This window comes from Sciurus vulgaris (assembly GCF_902686455.1).
Source record: "Sciurus vulgaris genome assembly, chromosome: X".
In the NCBI taxonomy this organism is placed as follows: Eukaryota; Metazoa; Chordata; class Mammalia; order Rodentia; family Sciuridae; genus Sciurus; species Sciurus vulgaris.
The window spans coordinates 45,433,487-45,459,559 of NC_136471.1; positions in this window are offsets into that span (position 1 = coordinate 45,433,487).

A 26,073-nucleotide genomic window follows, 5' to 3' on the forward strand; every position below is an offset into this window, starting at 1 on the left:
AATCTGGATCAGTGGATTAGGTTAAGGCTCTTACAACCCAATCATTTCACCTTCAAACTTTCTTGCATTGTCTCACACATTAACTTTGGGGGATACCTCATCTCTAAAATAAATATAAAATATAACATTCTCCAACAGAAACATAGACAAATAATTTGGAAAGGCAGTTCACAGAAAAGGAAATGCATATGTCCAATGAATGTATAAAAGATGCCCATTATCAAGTTCATTGGGAAATGTAAATAACAGTAATGATATACTATTTTTAATAATTGAATTGACCAATAATGGATTAGTTTGAAGATACTGCATGTTAATAATGGTGTGGCAAAACAAGTACTGTCACTTAATTCTAATGGGAGAGTCAATTAGAATGGCCCCTTTGGAATGCAATTAGTAACAATTAAAATGAAATCAATATTAATATTATATAAAATCCAACAATTCTATTTTTCAATACCTAAACTAGAAAAATATTATGTGTGTGTGTATAAGAATGTTCACTGCAGCAATGTTGTACTAGTGATCAATTGTAAACACCCCTAAATGAATATCAATGGCACAACTAAGTGAACAAACTGCAGTATATACTTACTATGGAACACTATGTGGTAATTTACAAGGCTGAGGTACTAATTAGGCACAGTGTTAAATGCAGCAAAAGCAAACATGCACATATATTTGTACAAAAGAATGTCAATTTCATTAAAAAAAACTAATATTGTAAATTATCTGCAGGTACTATGTATATAAATGCTTAAAAAATTCAGTTTCAAGGAAATACTAATCTTACCTCAAATATGCTTATATGATACTATTATTAAGAATTAAAACCAAACAAAGGTAAGAAATAAGGTTTCTTTGCATTTGAACATTATTCACTATGAATTGTTAATTTGTTCTAATTAGTTATACATGACAGTAGAATGCACTTTGACATATCATACTTAAATAGAGTACAACATCTCATTCTTCTGGTTGTACATGATGTAGAATCACACCAGATGTGTAATCATTTATGTACATAGGGTAATAATGTCTGATTAATTCTATCCTTCCTACCCCCATACCCCATCTCCTCCCTTCACTCCCCTCTGCCTAATCCAAATTACCCCATTGTTGTTTATAAAAAGACCCAAAGGCCATTTCCCCAATTTTACATTTTATAACTGAAAATTCAAGGAAAGGACTATACCATAGATACTACTCTAAATTCATTATCTCATTTAATTTATATAACCAACAGGGCCAAGATAAGGGAGAGACAAGAGAGATCAAGTCATCTGAGTGTAGAGTTGGAGGTTGTCTTAATTTTAAAAATTGATATTTTTCTTTATGACAGAGTCTGCATTTGAGATTTTTAAATATTATAATAAACTATTATTTGTCATGATTACTGAGTTTTTGGTGTCCCCTAAATACTGAACCCATGGTGAGTGCGCCACATAACTCTTCATACCATAAGCCCTGGGTAACAATAGTTAGAATCTGGTGATATTGCATGAATTTTATAAGGGAGGAAGTTAAAGTCCCACACCTAGAAAATTAGTAAATAATGAAGCCTAAATTCAAATCCAGGTCCATTACACTTGAAGCCAATATTTACCATCTCAGAATTTCTGTAAAATTTTATTTTGGTTTGTTTTATTAGTTCAATGAACTAATCTTCATTTTGAATGAAAATGTGCTTCATTTATCTTCCATGTATCTGTGCTTCACACCTTATTTGGCAATTTAGTCTCAGCCTTGACAAACTAATTATGAAGGCACTCTGTACTTTGTATTGCTTACCATTTCTTAGAGAAATATTGAAAATATCTCACTAGAAATAGGATATGAATTATATAGAATATGAGTGGTTTAATCATACACTTCAAGAATCATAAACATGTGCAGACTACAGTGCAAATTTATTGATTTCATCTGATTTTGACAAAACAGTAATTGAAAAATAAATAAATGATGGTTCATTATGAATTCTCATGTCTATTTCGTTTTATTTGTTTTTGATGACAGGGATGGAACCAAGGGCCTCACACATGTGGAGCATGTGCTCTACCACTAAGCTACATCCCAGTTCAATGAAATTTTTTATTAAACACTCATTTAGATTTCCTCTCAGTGGTTCTCAACTAGGGACTCTAAAGCCCCCATAGGAGGATTTAGAAATGTGTATGGATGTTTTGTTTACCCAATAATAAGTTCAAAGTGACTACTTAAAATAATTTCAAAGGAAGAAAAATTACATCTATAATGGTGGGAAGGGAAGGGATTTGGAATATCAGGATATATTTCATGTAGGGGATTACATCACTAAGTATTTTGCCTATTTGAGTAGGGGGAGAAGAACTCAAAGAACTTGAGTAAATAACAAACATAACTCACATGTATCTACTCACTATGTGTCAGGTACTGTTATGAAAGTTTTATAGGTTTCTTATTATTTTGTTGTTTAAACATAAGGTATGTGCAACATGATATTTTGATATTATTTGCAGAGTGAAAAAATTACTATAAGAAATTTACCATGTTTATTTTCTAACACAGTTGCCTTTTTTGTAGTAAGAACACCTAAAATCTTTCTTATAAAATTCCCAATATACAATATTATTAAGTATAGTTCCTATGCTGTATTTTAGTTCTGGAGATTTACTCAGGCAACTCTGCAAGCTTTGACTTAGCTCTCCCAACTCCTGCCTCCTTTTAAGAAGGTAACCACCATCCTACCCTCTATGTATTCAACATGTTTTTAGATTCCATGTATAAGGGAGATCATAGATCACACAATATGTTTCTTCCTCTGTCTGGCTTATTTCACTTAACATAATGTCCCTCAGTTTCATCCATGTTGTTGCAAATGACAAGATCTCCTTTTATATAATAAGGTAAATATTATTCATATCACAACTTCTTCAGACACTCATCAACATGCATTTAGTTTGATTTTTATCTTTATTATGAATAATGCTGTAGTGATCTTATTTCTTGACTCAATGGTTTCAGTTTCATTCCTTTATATATAGTAGTGTGATTGCTGGATAACATGGTAGTTCTATTTGTTTGTTTAGAAACGTCCATACTCTTTTCCATAATGGCTATACCAATGCATATTCCTACCAACAGTGTAGATGGGTTCTCTTTTCTCCACATCCTCACCAAAAAACTCTCTTGTCTTTGTATGTTAGTCATCATAATAGGTATAAGGTTACATCTCAATGTGGATTTCATTTTCATTTCCCTAATGATTAGTGATATGAAGCATCTTTTCACATCCTGATGCTTATTTTTATATGTTCTTTGAAGAACTGTCTACTCAGTCCCCCTTCATTATTTAATCAGGTTTTGCATGTTTTTGCTATTTAGTTATACACATATTCCTGAAATTTTTATTATTAACCTCTTACAAGATATAAGATTCACAAATATTTTCTCCTACTCTGTAGGCTTCCTTTTCATTTGTTTCTTTTCCTGTGTCTAAGCATGATGAAGTCTTACTTATTTTTGCCTTTCTTGTTTGTAATTTTGGTGCTCTATCCAACAAAATATCACTGCCAACATTAATGCTGAAAAGCTTTTCCTCTAGGAATTTTATAGTTCCAGGTCTTATGTTTAGATATTTAATCCATTTTTAGTTGATTTTCCTGTATGCTGTAATATAGGCATCTAATTTAATGAGTACTACACTTTCAACAACAGATAAATCATCATGACAGAAAATCAATTTTCTGGACTTGAACACTAGACTTGAAGTACATTTTAGGCCAAATGGACCCAATAAATATGCAAATAATAATCTGTCCAATGACAGCAGAATACACATTCTTCTCAAGTGTACATGGAACATTCTCTGAGATAGATCATATATTAGACCACAAAATAAAGATTAACAAATTTAAAAGACTAAAATCCTATCAAATATCTTTTCTTACCCCAACGTTATGAAACTAGAATCAGTAACAGTGAAGGAAATGGTAAAACACAAAAATACATGGAAATTAAACAAAATTAAACAAAATTCTCCTAAATAATTGGTGAGTCAAAGAAGAAGTCAAAAGATAAGCTTAAAATATATTGAAGCATATTAAAATGAAAACACAACATACCACAGCTTTTGGGATGCAGCTTAATCAATTTTAGGAGAGAAATTTATAATAGTAAACACCTATGTTAAAAAAGAAAATAAATATTTTGAGTAAAAAAAATAACATTTTACTTTAGGAACTAGAAAAGAGCAAAATAAACCCAAAGATAGCATACGGAAGAAAATAATAAAGATCAGAAAGGAGGTAAACAAACTAGAAAATATAAAAACAGTAAAAAAGGTCAAAAAAGTTAAGACTTGTGGTTTTCAAAAAATTAAAAAGTAAACTAAATCAACAGGCCCTTAGCTAGAATAAGAAGAAAGAGAAGAGCCTCAAATCTATTAAACCAGAAATAAAAAAGAAAGGAATAACTCAGAAAATGGATATCTTAGAAAGAAAAAGGATCATTAGGGCCTCTAATGTACAACTGTGTGCCAACAAAATATATAACCCAGAGGAAATGGATAAATTCCTAGAAACATACAACTTACCAAGATTGAATGAAGAAGAAACAGAAAATTTGAGCAAGATCAATAATATATAAAGACACTGAAGAAGTAATTGAATAGCTTTCAACAAATAAAAGCCCAGGACCAGATAGCTTCTCAGCTGAATTCTAGCAAACATTAAAAGAATTAATACTGATTCTTTTCATACTCTTCCAGAAGACAGAAATAGAGGAAACACTTTCAAAGTCATTTTATTAGACTATCACCACCCTTTTACCAAAGCCAGATAAAGACACCACAAGAAAAATGAACAACAAAAAAACCTACATGCCAATTTGTCTGCTGAAAAAAAATTGCAAAAGTCGTCAATGGAATGTTTTAAAGGTTTTGTTTTTTCTGACTATCTTACTTTTTTTGAATCATTGTGCACAAGTGGGGTACAACTTTTCATTACTCTGGTTATACATGAATTAGAGTCACACCATTTGAGTAATCATACATGTACATAGGGTAACGATGTTTTTCTCATTACATTATCTTTCCTTCCTCTCACCACTCCCCACCCCTCATTTCCCTCTACAAAATCCATCCTTCTTCCATTCTTCCCTTACCTCCTCTCCCACCTCCGCCATTATGTATCATCATCCACTTATCAGAGAAATAATTCCACCTTTGTTTTTTTGGGATTTGCATATCTCACTTAATTTGATATTCTCCAACTCCACCCATTTACCTGAAAATGCCATAATTTTATTTTATGGCTGAATAATATTCTATTGTTTATATATACCACAGTTTCTTTATCCATTCATCTATTGAAGGGCATCTAGTTGGTTCTGCAATCCAGCTATTGTGAATTGACCTGCTATAAACATTGATATGGCTGCATCACTGTAGTATGATCATTTTCAGTCCTTTGGGTACAGACCAAGGAATGGAATAGCTGGGTCAAATGCTGGTTCCATTCCAAGCAAGGTATGAGTGTACCTTTTTTCCCACATTCTCGCCAACACATATTGTTGCCTGTATTCTTGATAACAGCCATTCTAATTGGGGTGAGATGAAATATTAGGGTAGTTTTGATTTGCATTTCTCTTATCACTAGAGATGTTGAACATTTCTTCAAATATCTGTCCTTTGCTTATAGATCTTCTTCTGTGAAGTGTCTGCTCATTTCTTTAGCCCATTTGTTGATTGGGTTATTTGTTTTCTTGGTGTAAAGTTTTTTGTTCTTTATAGATTCTGGAGATTAGTGCTCTATCTGAAGTATGTGTGGCAAAGATTTTCTCCCACTCTGTAGGCTCTCTCTTCACATTGTTGATTGTGTCCTTTGATGAGAAAACTTTTTACTTTGAATCTATCCCGTTTATTGATCCCTGCTTTTATTTCTTGCGATTTTGGAGTCTTGATAAGGAAGTCTGGTCCTAAGCCAACATGATGAATATTTGGACCTACTTTTACTTCTATTTGGTGCAGGGTCCCTGGTCTGATTTCGAGGTCCTTGATCCATTTTGAGTTCAGTTTTGTGCAGGGTGAGAGATAGGGGTATAGTTTCATTTCGCTGCATATGAATTTCCAGTTTTCCCAGCACCATTTGCTGGGGAAGCCATCTTTTCTACATTGTATGTTTTTGGCCTGTTTGTCTAGTATGATAAGTGTATTTATGTGGGTTTTTCTCTGCGCCCTCTATTCTGTACCACTGTTCTACCTGTCTATGTTGGTGCCAATACCATGCCCTTTTTTTTTTTTTTTACTTTTGCTATTCAGTATAGTTAATTCACTCATCACAGCAAGTTTTGACAACAAATATAATACAGAATTCTGATTTTCAGGAAAATGTTACTTACTAGATTTCTATAAAAGAAAACCTTAATAGTATGCTCACCAGTACCTTGAATTTTAAGGGAAATTCTAGTAGTAAAATGCCTATTTAACATACTTTAGCCTAGACTCTTACAAACCTGTTTTGGTGGAAGAAATATATTTATTCATAAATTTCTGATATCATCAGTGTTCCAACCAAACATATTCTGAGAATTTTTATAAATAATGGAGTATAAGATGTTTGTAGAGAAAGTGGAGAAGAAGATATAAACATGAGACAATATTCTGTTTTTAGACATCAAATAATGTCTTTCTTTTTAGAACATCATAAAATGCTCCATACTTCCGTTATGGTGATATAATGAGAGAGTAAGGACATGTTTTGATCAAGGTTTGTTCAACTAATTATTCCTAATTTATTTATATCTCTCACCATGACTTTTCCAACTTGACAGGCATTCTATATTTCTTCTATAGGGATAGACTAAAACAAATAGTTCTTACCACTTTATAAAGTAAGAAAATGACAAGACTTTTTCAACCATATGGAAAATTGAGCTATTAAAGTTAAAAAAATTCTGTGGTATTAGTATGAGAAGTTCAAATGGATCAGAATAAATAAGCCTAAGACATAGAAGCACACTTAAGAATTGGATAATGGTGGCTGTAGCTTTAGCTCAGTTGTGGAGCCTTTGCCTAACATGTGCAGCACTGGGTTCCATCCTTAGTCATTCATGAAAATAAAATAAAATAATTTTGAAAAAGAATTGGATTATGTAAAATGTTGCATGATAAATCAGTAAGATATGGTCACACCAATGATTATAATGTTATGCTAAGTATATAAAAATAAAAAGTTAGATTCTAGACCGATACTATATAATGAAATATATTCCAGATGTCTTATAAATGCTAAATCAAAGTAGGATAAATGAAAACTTGAAAAATATGGGTAAATATATAGTATTACAGTAAAAAGTACAACTTTTGGGGGATAGATCAATTGAAAAACAAAAAAAGAAAAAGGTTTGATAATTTTATATTCTCATTCAAAACTATCAAGTATAAACTACTCATTCTGCAATTAAAGAATATAAATTGTCCTCAAAAATACAATTTATAATAAAAATTGAACTTATACTGGAACGTAAAGCAAGTCTTAATACATTTTGAAGAATATGTATCATATAGACAATATTCTCTGTCCACACACAATAAAGTGAGATGATAGTAATAAAATAAAATACAATAAAATCATTAATAGTAATAATATCTAATAAATAAGCGAAAAATAATCATAATAAATCTTCATACATGTGAAAATTAAAAAAAAACAGTTTCAGGGTAAAAAAGAAGAAAATATAATGGAATTTAAAAAATAGTACTAGGTGATACTGACAAAATAGCACATCAAAATTTATTGGATGCAGTGAAAACTCGCTATTTTTATATGAATTCATACACTTATATCCCTAATTTCCAAAAATGTTACAAGCAGAAAATTAATAAGGTCAAACTGAGAAGGTAGAAAAGAAACCACAGAATACACTCAAAGAAAGTAGTAAAAAGAATAATAGTAAAATGGTAGCAGGAAACAATGATATTAGTAGAAAGTTAGTAACAAGAACAGAAAAGTCAAGAAAATAGAAAAATAGTAGTAAAGAAAATCAACAAAAAGAAAATTGTTTTATTGGTAGATTTACCACAAGTGTATTGCCTTAGTAGTGGGGAGAAATTAAACCTAGAAAAAGGCTTCTCTGAACCCAATCCTCAGAAAGATGCAACTGATTCTAAGTAAAAACTATGCATCTTAACAAATTCCAATAACATTGAAAATAATATAACATCCTCTACAACCTAAAACAATAAAATTCACAATCAATAACATCAGAAGAAGTAAGAAAACTATGAGCATAACCACAAAAATGTCATTTGGTTGAGACATCAACAAAGAATGCAAATTATAGAATTAACAAGGATTGCAAAATTGATATTACAAATATACTCAATATGTTTAAAATTATAAAACATGAATGTGATCATTAAATAACAAGAGCTATAGAAAGACACAAGTAGAATTTGTACAAATTAAAAACACAGTATGTAAAAGGAAATTATTTCATTTATGGATGAGATCAACAGATTAAAAAACTCCAAAATAAAAAAGATAGTGATATAAACTAAACTATAGATTGGAGAGAGAAAAAAAGACTGGCAAAGGTATACAGTTGTGTGAGATGATGTTAAAAAAATGCTATATATTTCATTGGTTTTCTAGGTGAAGAAGGATAAGTGAAACAAGAAAAATGAAGGAAAAAAAAGGAATGTACAAGAAATTAAAGAATAAAGAGCAGAAATATATGATTAGAAATGGAAATAAATAATATTCAAAAGGATGAGCATAATTTATAAAACTCTAGAAAGACTGAACAGAATAAAAGAACACATCATTTATGTTAGGTAAGATAGAAGATATAGCATTACATATTCAAAGGCATATTAAGGTTCATTAGGGAATATTATAAAAACTTTATGCTAATAATTACCATTTAAAAGTTAGACACTAACAAAGCTTACATTGAAAAAAAAATAGATAACCTGAGTATCCTTACATCAACAAATAATTGGTTTCTTAGTTATAATCTTCCCAAAAATTATGATTGAATTTATACAAATTCTCAAATATATGAAATAACTATAATAAGATAAATCAGATCAATCATTCCTTGAGGATGGGAGGGAAAGTGGTGTGAAATTGGATGATTGATAATATATTGTGATGGTTTTATGAATTACTTCATATACTAAAACTTGTCAAATTATACTTTAAATGTATACAGTTTACTGTATCTCAATTACTTCTCAATGAAACTGTTTCCTCAAAAGGAGTAACAAATTTTAAAGCAAGATGGCTCCACTGGTTAATTTCCCCTACTACTATTTTTTTATGGAAAACCTAATACAAATTATGTACAGAATTCTTCAAAAACATGGAAGATGAAGTAGAACTCCACAACTCATTTTAAGGGGTTCATATCACTGAATTCCGAAACCAGAAAAAAATTACAAAAAATTAAAATACATTAATATTTTTATGATAGACACAGATTCCTTTGATGAAATGAATAAAAAGACATTAAAATGATTATACCTTATGACCAAGTGGGATTTATCCATGTAGTGCTATCGTAACACTGTGAAAATTAACAAGTAATTCACCAATTGTAACAGACAGAAATAGAAAACAATATCCTACTATTAAGAGATTCCTAAAGGCGTCTGATAAAATCTACTACCCTCACAATAGAACAAAATCTCAACAAACTAGCAAATGTCCTCAACTAATAGATGGCCTCTATATAAAATCTATAGCTAACATTATACTTGAATATCACGGACTGAAGGCTGTCTTCTTAAGAAATAATATTTTCAGTAGCATAAAAATATGAAATAATTAGGTATATTCTTAACAATATTGTGTTATTTTGTAGAGTGCTTAGCATGGCTAATGCCCTGGGTTCAATCCTCAGCAACAAAAATAAATAAAGACTAAATTGAAATAACATGTATCAATGATGAAAAGATTAACATCCAAATTTGAAAAATTGCTGAAGCACTTAGATCATTTAAGGAAAAATAAAAAACCTAGAAAACTAAATAAATAAAATGAAATTATAAAATAGAAATAAAATTATAATAATTGAAAATATATTTTCCCACCTAAATATGCTATATATGATATATATATATATATATCCTAGACCTTGGATTGTGTAGTATAGGTAGACAATTTTATAGAGTGCTGGAATCATTTAAATTTATATACCCTTTCAGGAAGCAGTTTATGTTATCAAGAGACTAAAAAATATACAGTCTCAGTGTTATAACATCAACATTTAGAACCCTAGTCCAAGAAAATAACCAGAGATACATTGAAAATTTGTTCCCTCTAATATTCAGAAGGTTAGTGAAAAATTACATATAGTCTAAATGTTCAAAAACATGTTATCATTCCTTAAATTTTGGTATATCCAAGTGGTTAAAAAAGTTACACATGATTTAGTTCACTTGTGAAGAAATTTTACACGGAAAATGTTCAAAGAAAATACTAAATAAATTAGGAAAGAAGATTAAATATACAGTTAAGTTTTAAATTCATGATCTATCTACACATAATTATTTATGAAAACTGGCCTGAAACATTAATAACTATACTTTTTAAATGATAGGACCATAGATGTTTATTTTCTTTATCATTTTTGTATTTTCCAAATTTTCTGTAAAGAAGTTTAAATTTTTATAATTTTCAATATCTTTTAGAATGCAGAAATGAATAAAAATTTTAATGTCAGATTTTGGCTGTGGAAAGAGAAACTTCATGATTGTAGCAATATATTAAGACCAGAATAACTGTGTGCAGTTAATTCGCCTCATAGTTCATCTACACAAGATGGTCCATCTCAGATTCTGTAATAAGCCCCTGTTTCTAGGTTCCCTGCACTCTGCCAGTTGGTGAGTATCCAGGATCTTTCAACCACTTGAGATATTAGTCTGAACAAAAACTAAGTTGAGTCCACAGACAGACAAATATCCCAGAATGCATTTCCAACTCAAATGCAAATTATTTAAATTTCTTTTCTCCTCCAGCTCCACCTTTAAGTTACATGACTCCTCTCTCCTGCTTAGCAGCATAGAAATTTAAGAGATTCTAAACTGGTGTTTGAAATTTCCATAAAATGCTTTAAGTTGTAAAATATTGGTCCAATGATGTTTAACAGAATTCATCTCAAAGCAAAAAAACTGAGTTACCAAGACTTTCCTTTTAAAAGTTATCCAAGGAATCCTCTCTCTGCCTAATTTTCTGAGCAGCCTTTCCTGGAGGAGCCTCGAGGTCTTGGTTTGATAATTCTTTGGTTTAACAGATTTGTTTGTTTGTCCTGTCCTATAGCTGTTAGGTACTTATGTTGTGAAATATGTCTGCTGCTGGCTCCTCTCAAGAATTCAGGCTATCCTGTTATTGTTGTCAAAGTTTGTTCATTAAAAGGAACCCCAGCTTTCCACAGGATTGTTGAGTTAAGGTGATTGCCTGGGCCTCATGTTAGGGAAAATGGGAGATACATATTGTTGGAAGCTGTACAGTAATTCTGCTGGTGGACCCAAGGGAAATGGTCTTTGCCAGAATATGGCAAAAAATACATAAGGCTCACTTAATATCAGTTCTTAGCCTTCTTCCTCCTGCTAGAATAAAGGCATAAACATTGCCTAGGAATATCCTTCTCCAAGTTTATCTCTTTGCATATGACTGAGGCTACCCATTCAAAAGTTCTTTTCCATTTTTTGTGGTCTGAGTTCACTGGATACAAATGTGGGATTTGGGGCAGAAAAGCAGACAAGATGATTTGTCATCAGCACTCCACTGAACATCAAAAACAGTATCATAGATTTATCTACCAACACCTCTATTGAATGCAGAGTGCAAAGATAGCTCCACATGAACAATTTACTTGCAGCAATAAGTGTTTAAAGAAATAAGTGGCACACTATTTCAAACAGAGAGAGAGCAAGCAGGATGAGTCTGTTCTTTGGTATGTATGCATGGTGAGGGAAAAGAGTAAGTTTTTGGCTCCAAGGACTATCTGGGCCTCTTTGCTATCAGTGTAATGGTCTGTGAGGATACCACAATCATTTCCAATCATTTATCTTGGGCTTAGAAAAGGAACTTAGTGTTTTGTTTTGTGGCATTTTTACCATGTAGTTGATGTTCTGAAGCAATATGGACTAGGGGATAACCTCAGATTATGGTATTAGAGATAGCATAGAGTACTGGCTTCTCATCTTCATACTTATTTGATCATGAGTAAGTTAATGTTCCTCTTTGATCCTCAGATCTCTGTTATGTGGAGCAATGCTGTGGTTTTGGATGTTCTGTACCCTTGAAAAACTCATGTTCAGATTTAATTCCCATTATGAAATAGTAAGAGGAGGGACCAATAAAAGTCTTTAAGAGGTGATTAGGACTCAGCTCTCATGAATGGATTAATCCATTTGTAGTATTAACGTATTAGCAGATAAATAGGCTATCACCAAGTGGGTATATTATAAAAGCCAGTTTGTCTAGATCTCTCATATGCTTCCTGTCTCTACCATTCAGTGTCCTGTGCCTCCTTGGAACTCGGCCAGCAAGAATGTCATCACCCTACTGGACACCTCAGTGTTGGACAAGAACCATAAAACAAAATAAACCTATTTTTTAATAACTCACTGCCAGTCTGTGATATTGTTTTTAGCATCAGACAATAGACTGAGACAAATAGTAATACCTATTGCACAGATTATTTTAAAGAATAAGTGTGATAATAAGAAAGAAGTAGATTAGAATCTATCTCATAGTAGTTTCAATGTTTGCTGGTAATAGTAGGTGTGAACATTATAAAAGTAGTCATAGTAGAGATGTTACCCTTTTATTATTCATATCCTGATATTTCTGTGATTACTATATAGAGATTACTGGATACCGTGGTAGAGTCCAGCTTGCTAGTTTCCCTGGAGAGAAAAAACAAAAGCAAATATGTTTCATTGCTTTTTTATTTCAAAGATTAGGATATTTTTTAAAAATTTTAATCATGTGTGTAATTTAAACTTTCGTTTTCCTCATGTGAATTTATTTTATGGGTTGAATATTCACTATGGATTTGCATTTTTTTCCAGAAAGTGAAACTAAAGTCATTGGAATGACAAGAAACACTTGAAAAGTTAGTTGAAAGGAGAAAAATTCTTTTATTTTAGCACTGATATTCTCAAATGCCGAGTGTCAATGTAACTAGCCAATATAAAATTTTACCCAAATGGAAAGCTCATCCATAAGACATGCAAGCGAAGCAAAAGTTGGGTAGCTATCAAACACCAAGAGTCTACCTCTACCATTATTTTCTGGAAAAGAGGGCTGAAAACTCCAGTAACTAGACTTTCTATCCAATAGAATTCAATCCCTGAGGAAGCAGAATACCCTTATTATAAAGAGGATCTCAATTATAACATGTACTTGAGAGCAACATGGACCCAATAATTTATATATTAATAAATATTTTTGATCACATGACTGAAAAGTCATTATAGTAAGGGTCCACTCTATAAACTTTTAAAGTCACTTATCTTATTTTCAGTGTCTCCTATTTACAACAATGAGAGAAATAGTATGGAGTTTTCCAGTTAATTATTGATATGACAGTTTAGCCACTATTCCTTTGGTAATTAAAAGGGGTGTACTTTCAAGGGGACAATAGATTTGAAAAATCTCATTCATTGCTGAGCTGCAATAACACATCAGGAATTTCTAGGCGTATCATTCTCCTTACCTTTAGTATTTGGAATTTTAAGAGTTAAAGCTAAAAAGGAAATATTGATATTTCACTGAAGCAGACGGCATTACTTCGGAAAAAAGTATTAGTCACTGTGATTTAAAATGATGTAAAGCATAATTAAAGGTACTTGTAGGAAAAAATGTCAAATGTAAATATTAAAACATCAAACCAAGCCTGGCAGACATGGATTTTGTCTTATATAACCCCCCATGTTTGACATTGCACTTAACCTTGAACATAGTAAGTGACCCCTTCTTCAAAAAACTGTAGTTTGTTTCAGGAACTATTCCCAATGTGAGACAATTATATCATATATATATATATATATATATATATATATATATATATATTTGTTAATCTGTAATCATATCTATGAAGTGAAGGCTGGTTAAAAAGACAGTCTTTCTACTGTTACAAATGATTGTAAAGTATGCATTGTACAAAGAAAGTGAAAATTTTCCTGCAACTGAGAACAACTTGAACTCCTCAAGGCTCACATAACTTCAGAGGGATGGAAACCACATTTTTCACTGTGTCCTATGTCCTACCACAGAATGGAAAAAGAGAAGGGGTTTGGTGTAGGGGAGTTGAGGAGTGTGGTCAGTAAGAGGGGAAACTATGATATACTGGCACTTTAAACTTCTTCAGTATAGGGTTATGGGAGAAGGTGGTAGGAAGTAGGCACATGCTTTCTCATGGTTCAGTATAGTCTGGAAAAATGCCCTCAATTTTAGCTGAGGAGAGAAATATTTAAAAGACCCAAGACTGTCAATCAAATCAACCACACTAGTATTGAGTGCCTATTATATGTGAGGTAAAGAAAGCCAAAGGAATAGACTGTCTTTGATAGTACAACCTCACCAAGGTGACAGAACATACATGGATTGTGGTAAAACCTATGCCTAACTGTGTTAGTGTCATTAATGTTTAGAATAAGGGAGAAGATGTGACTTTAGGATCACTGGGAAAAGAAATTTCATGGCTCAACCTTTTTACAAACTTCTTCATCAAAAAATATTCCATGAAAACATCAAAGTAAGTTTTAGGCATCATTATTGGCAATTATTTCTAGAAATAACTTTCCACTATAATCACATAGGAGCATTCCAAAAAGATGGTGAGATTTTCCAGTCTTTAGCTCCATTATTAATGAAATACTCTGCCCAGAGTAGGCACTTGAAAATGTTTTGTTGGATGAATGAATTTCTGAGAATTGCCTTTTTAAATTATGTACAATAGTCTCACATTATTTACAGGGGATGCATTCCAAGACCTGGAGTGAATGCATGAAAGCACAAACAGTACCAAAACCCTTACAAATACTGTTTTATCTCATGAACACTCACACACACATAGTGATAAAATTTAACTTATAATTATGTGCAATAAATATAATAATAATAATAAAATAGAACAATTAAATAATTATAACAATATATTGTTATAAGTTATTTAAAATTCATGAATTGTTTATTTCTGGAATTTTTCACTTTATATCTTTGGACCACAGTTGACCCCAGGTAAGTGAAACTTTTGAAACTGAAACTGCAGAAATTGTAAACATTAGATAAGCAGGGGATTAGTGCAGTTGTTTTCTATTACTCTCTGCACTATTTCCATGCCATCTGATACTTCTAGGTCACTTCTGCAGTTTTTTCCATTAATTCTTACACTGAACAGGTAGTAAGGTCACGTAGGTATTGAACAAAAGTATTCTTTTACATAATTACATCTGAGCTCCCTAATAAGATATAAGACCCTTGAAGAAAGTGACAAGGCCAAACCTTCTGAATAGCATCAAGATGACTACTATTGGAAACCTTGTGTAGGAGTTGAGCATACTATACATTGCTGACCTAGTGACCTGCTAAATTTTTGGCAATTTTATTCAAAAGGTTTAGTAATGCTAGAATGGTTCCTCCCCTGTTTCCATATCGTTCATTCTAAATTGCACTAATGTGTGACTTGGTTAATGTCTATAAGAGTCGAGGAATATTTTAATACATTGTTCCCATTAGTATACTCTTTAGAATGCTTTTTTTCCCACCACACATCCAGCAATGTACACTACTGAAGTCTCGAAAATCATACAATCTGTTACAAAGAAGAAAGACCCAGGTTTCTCTAAAGTATACTTAACACTACTAAAGTACTATCTCTAAACACAGTATTAGTATAGAGCTGATTGTGCATTCAAGTGCCATCAATGAAAGCAAAGAGACCATTCAACCCTCCATGTGTCCAATTGTTATCTACCTTCCCTCTGGACTTTGCAGATTCCTGCCTGATGAAAAAGGAAATTTAAAATGTTCCTTTTAGTTGATCCTACTAAAGAAAGACAGCTCTGGGAAAGCTAATGTCACAGGACTGTGAATCATAATCTTTGACATGTGATTATCATCCAAAATCTAAATGTCAGCTCTTTTTGAATTAGTCTGTCCGACAGAGACCTGAGACATGAGGAGTTTGGACTGTTGTGTACAGAGCTTTCTTGGCCTGGTAGCCTGAAACTCCAGTGGGTCTTTCTCTGTATCTTCTTCATCTTCCTTGCAGGCTTCTTGCCTTCAACATAAGCCCAAACAACTCTTTCCTGTCCTCACAAAAACACTCCCTTGACTTAAGATTCCCTCTAGGTATTTTCTTCTCCAGTCTTTCACAGAAAAATTACTTGAAATATAAGCTTATATACACCGTTTTTAACTTTCTTTCCAAGTCACTGATTTTCCTAAGGTCATTAGTGAACTTTATATTTACAAACTCAATGCATAATCTGCATTGATATCACTTTATTATTTGATCTTTCTTAAGCATTTCACATTCCCTTTATAAATATATATTTTTTCTTTTGACCTTCAGATTACACTCTTTTATTTCTCTTCTCCATTGGTAGTTCTTTGTAAATATCTTTCATGATCTTCCTATATGCTGTGGGCTTTCTCTGCTATTGTTGAAATCCTGGTGTTTCCCTTGTGCTTATCCCTAATCTCCTACATTTCTGACCATATAGTGATCTTCTAAATTATTCATTACAAACCATCACCAAAATTGCCAGTCACAAAGGGTGATGTTCATGACTATATCTTTATTTCAGAATTCTTTGTTCAATTCCATGTTTGTGTATCTACATTCCTAAAGAATACTTCCTCCTGGATGTCTCACAAGCACATCATACTCAACATGTGCAAAACTGAATTCACCTTATTTCCCTAAAAATTCCCTCTCTTTCTTAGGTTCCTCTTTTCCTAGAAGGGTAACCTGCACCTGTGGTTTTCTAAGTCAGAAATCAGTATCTCATAGTCCTTCTTTTCCCTTACTACCAATATCCATTTGCCCATTACAAAATCATGTTTCTTCTTTCTTCTTAATAACATTAGCATGAAGCTCCTTCAATTTCATTTTACTACCTCAAATCAGAATTAATCATCTCATTCTGTATAACATTTTTACCTAATTGTTCTCTGTCCAATCATCTGCCCCAATGATATCAGAGTTAATCATATCACTGAACTAAATTAAAAACCTTCCATAGTTTCCCACTACTTTCAGTTTGAAGTTTAAAATCCTTATTTATGTATATAAAACTCTTCATGACATGATCTCTGTCCATTTCAATATCTTCATCTCTAAATCTTCTGCACATTTAACTTTTTGACTGTATCAAAATATTTTAATTCTTCCAAATATATAAAACAAGTTCAATTTGCAAATAGTTTAATGCAATGGACTAGAGGTCAGAAAACTATTTCTATAGAGGGCCAAATTATAAGTACTGATACTGCAGATCATACAGTCTCTGTTGCAACAACTTTTCCAAGACTACATGAAATTAAAAAGATTTACAGAAGCAGAGGCTAGTAAATTTAGCACTCAGTTAATGATTTGTTAACTTCAGCACTAGAGGACCATGCTGTGTAAAGAAATTCTGTCTTAAATCGTTTCATAGAGCTTAGAGCTAATCTTGATTTTGTGTCAATTAGGATTTTTCACATATTCGGTTTACTTAAACAACTTATACCTGTATTTAAGACACTATGTAAAAGTCATCATTATCCTCAGAATGATCCAAGCTCAAACAAGTAATTAATTTCTATCCAGGAATTATGTTCAAGGTCACAATACAGACTTAATCTTTCTTAAGGATTCCATAGATACCTATTTTCACTTGGAAAAGAAATGACATAGGAGGTTGATTTTTTTTTTCTTGTACTGGGAATTTAATCCATGGGCACTTAACTACCAAATCCATCAAGCAGACCAAAGATGTCTCCCACATGCACTCAGTCCTCATCTCCCTCAAGCAGGCCCCCTGTTGCACTGAAGAGCCACCTGTGGAAACACTACATCTGCAACATCTGCAATATCTTAATCCTATCCAGTGAAGTTGTTCACAGTAATTGGATTAATTATGTTGAGTTCTTTTGGACCAAACCTTTTGTCTTTAGAGTTGATCATTGTTTGTGGTTGCATGTTTCCTTCAACTGTGTTCTCCCTGGCATTCAGAGAGGAGGAGGGAGGAGGAAGAGGAAGGGAGGGAAGCTCCCAACAGTAGCCTCAACCTGTGCTTTTGTGCATTATTCTGAGAATAATTTCTGTTTCAAACAAGTAAAAAAAGAAATAAACCTTCATTGGTTTAGCCAGTGGATTTTTCGATAATTTTTGTTATTATTGCATAATCTAGCCTATCCTGATGTTCTTTCCAGAGGAATGACCAATGTATTATCATTTGTATGTTTCATATTAGTTTCATATCTGTCCAACCTTGCTTCTCTGGGGCCAGTACTAATTTTGCACAAGTACATCAGTAACATTTTCTGACTACCCTCAGACTGAAGGATTTTGGATTGGTAGGTGTGCTGACTGTTATCAGTGTCCTCTTCTCTTTAAGTGTAGTACTGATAGACTAATCACAGATGCATGCCTTGAGAGAATGTCATTAGTCTGATATTTCTATCTCCCATTTTAAGCAGGTGATTACTTTATCTTCATTCTTCATATATGCTTTGCATCAGAAAGAAAAATGTTTGATACTAAAGGGGAAGATTGTGAATTGAAGAAGAGAAGAACATACAAGTGATCACAATAGCATATATTTGGAGATGGCCTTGACATATCAAGTCTAAGTGTATTTTAGATATCTTATGTGAACAGGAAAAAGGAAGAGAATGTGTAGAAATTAGAAGAAAGTTATCTTGTACTACTTCAGAACAAAAAATTCACTTTGTCAAAATAGAAGTAGGTTTCTATGAATATAATTTATTTATTTTGAGGAGGAAAATGTCACACTGTTACCATGGAACTGGATATTATAATAGTCACCTTCTTGCAGCCATAATTCAAACTTCAGTGTGGCTTTCACTTACCCATAAACAAAAACTCATTCTCTTTCTTTCATTTATTTTATCAAATCACTCAAAATAAAAATGCAGAAGAGCCTATACAATCTTAGAATCATACATTTTTTAAATGGAAGAACTTTAGAAATATTTTGGATCAACTCCCTCTCTCACAGAGCAGGAAACTGAGATACAGAAGGAAGAGAATTGTCTTAGTTCATATTTACCTATCAATATTTCCTGGATATATTTATATGACTTGTTGGGACTCAGATCTATTTGATAAAAATCTTAAACTATCTCATTAGGCTACTGAAGACTAGAGGTTTGAATAGTACAGTATAGTTTCAGTGTAGAATATTTTTATTAATAGTATTATTAAGATTATTCCTATTATACCTATTATTATTCCTAATTTTCTTTTTTTTTCTTTATTACTTTTCTTACTCTATATTCCTCTTATCTGTTTGTTTCCTTGGAGACTCTCCCTTTTCTCATACTAACAACCAATTTCTTTTGTTTCTGCTTTTACTATTCCAGTGACAGAGTACCCCAGGAGACTCACTTCTTATCTCATTAACATTATATCCTACATCCCTCCCCATCCATTTTGTCTACCACTAGAAATTGTGGTCATTATTGCAAACCTATTGTTTATGCTGTAGATTGTAATAAAACTCATCATCTCTGTTTATTAAGATAATACTGTTAATATCTTAATAGGGACTATTTGGGTTAAGGATGCATATTTTTTGTATTGTGCGCTGCTAAGATTGATCTCCCACTTTAAGGTGATACATCGAAAACCTGCAGGGTCACTAAAAGTCTACAGGGAGGAAACTGCAATACCTCAGATTCACACTGCTAGAAGGGAAGATACAAGAACAACATTAAAAAAACAAGGGAAGAAAGTGTCCCACACAAACATAGATGGGGGAAGCTGTCCTTTAGCAGAATCAGGCTAGCCTGAGCCATGGGACGCAGAGGCCTGGCTTCTAGGAACTGCCAGGGAGCATGTGGTGCTGCATGGGAGTGGTCATGGGAGTGGTTCCCTGTCTCCTTCTGGAATTTTCCCCTAAGAGAATGGCTTCCCTAACTCCACCCTATCATGTCCATCACTGAAGAAGCTCCTCCTGGTCCTTGTCCCCTTTACGTGCATATTATAAATAAATGAGACTTGGGCAACTCCATGCTGTTTTAAGAGGACAGAGCTGGTATGGCCAGACCCATCACACCCCCTCTCATTAAAAAAGAGTATTGACTCTTGTGTGTTTATTGAGTAGATAAGGTCTTTTAGTAATAGAGAGAAAAACTGCCAACATCCTCCTCCAGCTGTTAAACCTCTCCTCTTCCATGCAGGATGTGGCAGAGGGGACCTCCACACAGATTCTAGTTCAATAGAATCCAATGACAGCAATACTCATTCCTTTGGAAGAAATGTCAGAAAGAGAGTTCAGAATGAACACAAGTAAAATGATCCAAGAAGCAAAGGATGAGATAAGAGAGCAAATGAAGGTAATGAATGATCATACTAATAAACAATTGAAAGAGCAAATGTAGGAAGCAAAAAATCATCTAAATGAAGAGAAAGAGATTCTGAAAAGAAAAACAATCAGAAATCCTTGAAATGAAGAAAATAATAAGCCAAATAAAATACTCAATAGAAATCATCACCACAGAATAGATGACTTGGAAGACAGAACCACAGAGAATAAAGACAAAATATTTAGTCTTGAAAACAAAATTGTCCAAGCAGAGAAGATGGTAAGAAATCATGAACAGAACCTCCAAGAATTATGAGATATCATGAAAAGATCAAACTTAAGGAATATTGGGATTGAGGAAAGCACAGAGATACAAACCAAAGGAATGAATAATTTACTCAGTGAAATATCAGAAAAATTCCCAAATCTGAAGAATGATATAGAAAATCAAATATAAGAGGCTTACAGGACACCGAATGTATAAAATTAAAACAGATTCACACCAAGGCACATTACAATGAAAATACATAGCATACAAAATAAAGATAGAATTTTAAAGGTTGCAATAAAGAAGTATCAGGGTACATATAGGGGGAAATCAATAGAGATATCAGCAGATTTCTCAGCCCAGACCCTAAAAGCTAGAAGGGCCTGGAACAACATTTTTCAAGCCCTGAAAGAAAATGGATGCCAACCAAGAATCTTAAACCCAGCAAAACTTACCTTCAGATTTGTTGACAAAATAAAATCCTTGATGATAAACAAAAGCTAAAAAAAATTACAAATAAAAAGCCTTCACTACAGAACAGTCTCAGCAAAATATTCCATGAAGAAGAAATAAAAAACAGCAGTATAAGTCAGCAAAGGGAGGAACTACCCTAAAGAAAAAGCAAATTAAAGGGCAAACCCAGTCAAGTTAAAAATAAAAAATAAGCCAAAATGACCTGGAATACAAGTCATATCTCAATAATAACCCTGAATGCTAATGGACTAAACTCATCAATCAAGACATAGATTAGCAGATTGGATTAAAAAGAAAGACCCAACAATATGCTGCCTTCAAGGGACTCACCTCATAGGAAAAAACAAACCCGCAGACGAAAGGTGAAAGTATGGGAAAAAACATACCACACACATGGACTCAGCAAAAAAGCTGGAGTATCCATCCTCATTTCAGATAATGTGGACTTCAAGCCAAAGTTAGTCAGAAGGAATAAAGAAGGACATTTCATACTGCTTAAGGGAAGCATAAATCAGCAAGACATAACAATCATAAACATCTATGCCCCAAACAGTGGCTCATCCATGTATGTAAAACAAATCCTTCTCAATTCCAGGAACCAAATAGACCACAACACAATAATACTAGGTGATTTTAACACACCTCTCTCACCACTGGACAGATCTTCCAGACAAATATTGAACAAAGAAACCGTAGAAGTCAATAACGCAATCAATAGATAAGACTTAACAGACATATATAGAATATTCCATCCATCAATGAATGAATACACTTTCTTCTCAGCAGCACATGCATACTTCTCTAAAACAGACCATATATTATGCCACAAAGATATTCTTAGCAAATACAAAAAATAGAAATACTGCCTTGCATTCTATCAGACCATAGTGGAATGAAATTAGAAATCAATGATGAAATAAAAAAGAGAAACTACTCCAACACTTGGAGACTAAATAATACATTATTAAATGATGCATGTATAACAGAAAACATCAGTGGGCATATAAAATAATTCTTAGAGGTAAATGAGAACTAAGATATGAAATATCAAAATCTCTGGAATGCAATGAAAGCAGTAATAAGTGGAAAATTTATTGCAAGGAGCACATTCAATAAAAGAAGAAAAAGTCAACAAAAAACAACATAACATTATAGCTCAAAGCTCTAGAAAAAGAACAGATCAACACCAAAAATAGTAGAAGACAGGAAATAATTAAAATCAGAGCTGAAATCAATGAGATTGAATCAAAAGAAACAATTCAAAAATTTGACAAAACAAAATGTTGGTTCTTTGAAAAAATAAACAAAATTGATGAACCCTTAGCCACACCAAAGAAGAGAAGGAGAGAAAAAAACTCAAATTACTAAAATTCAGGATGAGAAAGGAAATATCACAACAGACACTATTGAAATTTGAAACATAATTAGAAGCTATTTTGAAAATCTATACTCCAAAAACTTAGAAAATCTCGAAGACATCAACAGGTTTCTAGAGACACATGATCCACACTAACTGAATCTGGAGGACATATATATTTTAAATAGATCAATCCTAAGCAATGAAATAGAATATGTCATTTAAAGGCTACCAACAAAGAAAAGTGCAGGACTAGATGGATTCTCAGCTGAGTTCTACAAAACCTTCAAAGAAGAGCTTATTCCAATATTCCTCAAAGTATTCCATGAAATAGAAGAGAAGGGAACCCTTCCAAACTCATTATATGAAGCTAATATCACCCTGATACCAAAACCAGAAAAAGACACATTGAGGAAAGAAAATTCCTGACCAATATCCACAATGAACATATATGTAAAAGTTCTTAACAAAATTTTATCAAATCACATACAAAGACATATTAAAAAGGCAGTGTTCCATGATCAAGTGGGTTTCATCCAGGGATGCAAGATCTGGATCAACATCTGGAAATCAATAAATGTAATTCACCACATCAACAAGCTTAAAGTTAATAATCACATTAATATTTCAATAGATGTAGAAAACAACATTTGACAAAATACAGCACCTCTTCATGCTTAAAGCACTAGAAAAAAATAGAGATAGTAGGAACATACCTCAACATTGTAAAGGCTATCTATGCTAAACACACAGCCAACATCACTCTAAATGGAGAAAAACTGAAAGCTTCCCTCTAAACCTGGAACAAGGCAGGGATACCTTTTTCAACACTTCCATTCAACATCATCCTTGAAACTCTAGCCAGAGCAATTAGACAGACCAACAAACTTAAAAGGATATGAAAAGGAAAAGAAGAACTCAAACCATCACCATTTGCCTATGACATGATTCTATATTTAGAGGAGTCAGAAAATTCCACCAGAAAAATTCTAGAACTCATAAATGATTTCAGTAAAGTAGAAGATATAAAAATCAATGCTCATATATATAATTCATTTTTATTCATAAGTGATGAATCCTCTGAAAGAGAAATCAAGAAAACTGCCCCATTCACAACAACCAAAAAAAAAAAAAAAAAAAAAAAACTTGGGAATCAATCCAACAACAGAAGTGAAATACCTCTATAATGAGAACTACAGGTCACTAAAGAATGAAATTAAAGAAAACCTTAGAAGAGGGAAAAATCTACCATGTTCTTGAATAAGAAGAATTAATATTGTTCAAATGGCCATACTACCAAAAATGCTATACAAATTCAATGCCATTTCAATTAAAATCCCAAAGAAGTACCTCATAGAAATAGAGCAAGCAATAATGATATTCATTTGGAAGAATAAAAATCCAGAATAGTTAAAACAATACTTAGCAAGAGCAAAGCAGGTGGTATCACAATACCAGACCTTCAATTGTACTACAGAGCAGTAGTAACAAAAAGAGCACGGTATTGGCACCAAAATAGGGAGACCAGTGGTACAGAATAGAGGACACAGAGACAGACCCACACAACACTTATCTCATACTAGACAAAGATGCCAAAAACATACAATGTATAAAAGATAGCTTCCCCAGCAAATGGTGCTAGGAAAACTGGAAATCCATATGCAGCATAATGAAATTAATCCCCAATCTCTCCCCCTGCACAAAAGCCAACTCAAAGTAGATCAAGAACATAGAAATTAGACCACAGACCCTGCACCAAACAGAAGAAAAAGTAGGTCCAAATCTTCATCATGTCTGCTTAGGACCAGACTTCCTTAACATGACTTAAGGAAATAAAAACAGGAATCAATAAATGGGATAGATTCAAACTAAAAAGCTTTTTCTCAGCAAAGGAAATGATCAAGAATGTGAAAAGAGAGTCTATAGAGTGGGAGAAAAACTTTGCCACACACACTACAGATAGAGCACTACAGAATGTATAAAGAACTCAAAAAACTTTCCAACAAGAATACAGAATACAAATAACCAAATCAATAAATGGGCTAAGAAAATGAGCAGACACTTCACAGGAGGTCTAAAAGTAATCAATACATATATGAAAAAATGTTCAACAACTCTAGTAATAAGAGAAATGCAAATCAAAACTACCCTAAGATTTCATCTCACCCCAATTAGAATGGCGATTATCAACAATTCAAGCAACAATAGGTGTTGGCAAGGATGTGGGGAAAAAGGTACATTCATACATTGCTGGTGTGGTTGCAAATTGGTGCAGCTGTTCTGGAAAGCAGTATGGAGATTCCTTAGAAAACTCTGAATGGAGCCACCATTTGACCCAGCTATTCACTCCTTGTCCTCTACCCAAAGTACTTAAAATTAGCATACTACAGTAATGCAGCCACATCAATGTTTATAGCAGCTCAATTCACAATAGCTAGATTGTGGAACCAACCTAGGTGCCCTTCAATAGATGAATGGATAAAGATACAGTGGTATATATACACACTGGAATATTATTCAGCCATAAAGAAGAATAAAATTATGGCATTTTCAGGTAAATGGATGGAGTTGGAGAATATCATGGTAAGTGAATTTAGCCAATCCCCAAAAAACCAAAGGCCTAATGATTTCTCTGACAAGTGGATGATGACACATAATGGTGGGGCAGCAGGTAATGGAAGAGTGGAAGAAGGATGGATTTTGTAGCTGAAAATGAGGGGTGGCGAGGGGGCAGGGCAAAGGAAAGATAATAGAATGAGACAAAAATCATTACCCTATGTTCATGTATAATTACACAAATGGTATGACTCTACTTCATCTACAACCAAAGAAACAATAGTCATACCCCATTTGTGTACAATGAATCAAAATTTTTAAAAAAGTAAAAAAAAATTAAAAAAATAAAATGGTTACTTGAAGAAGTCAGCAATAAAAATGCAAGTGTAGATCAAAATAGGAAAGTTTAAACCATTAATCACATATAAGTTAATGAGTTTATTATCTACATACTATGATGAATTATTTATTCTAAAACAAGAGGCACAGGTACTTCTTATGTAGATAGAATTATGGTGATGTGATCTATAGGGAATTGGGATGGCAACCATGTAATAGTACCATTCAACAATAAATTAGTATTAATAAAAGGTACATACACTGTTACTTCTTTGAGTTGGTGTGATATTTGTCACTTCATAAAAATGGTGTGAATATAACTTTTCAGTGATTAGTGATACTCCAGAGACCAGAATCTGTGTTGTTATGGGAAGCCTAGATGCAATGCTAAATATTTAATGCATTTAACAAAGGTTACAATGACTCCCACATTCAAATAACTTGTCTTTTAAAGCCAGCATTCCATGAAATGTAGTAATGTATAGTATTAATTCACAAATAAAATTAGCCTTATTTGAAGTTCACCCAGTTTATATTTCCTGAATT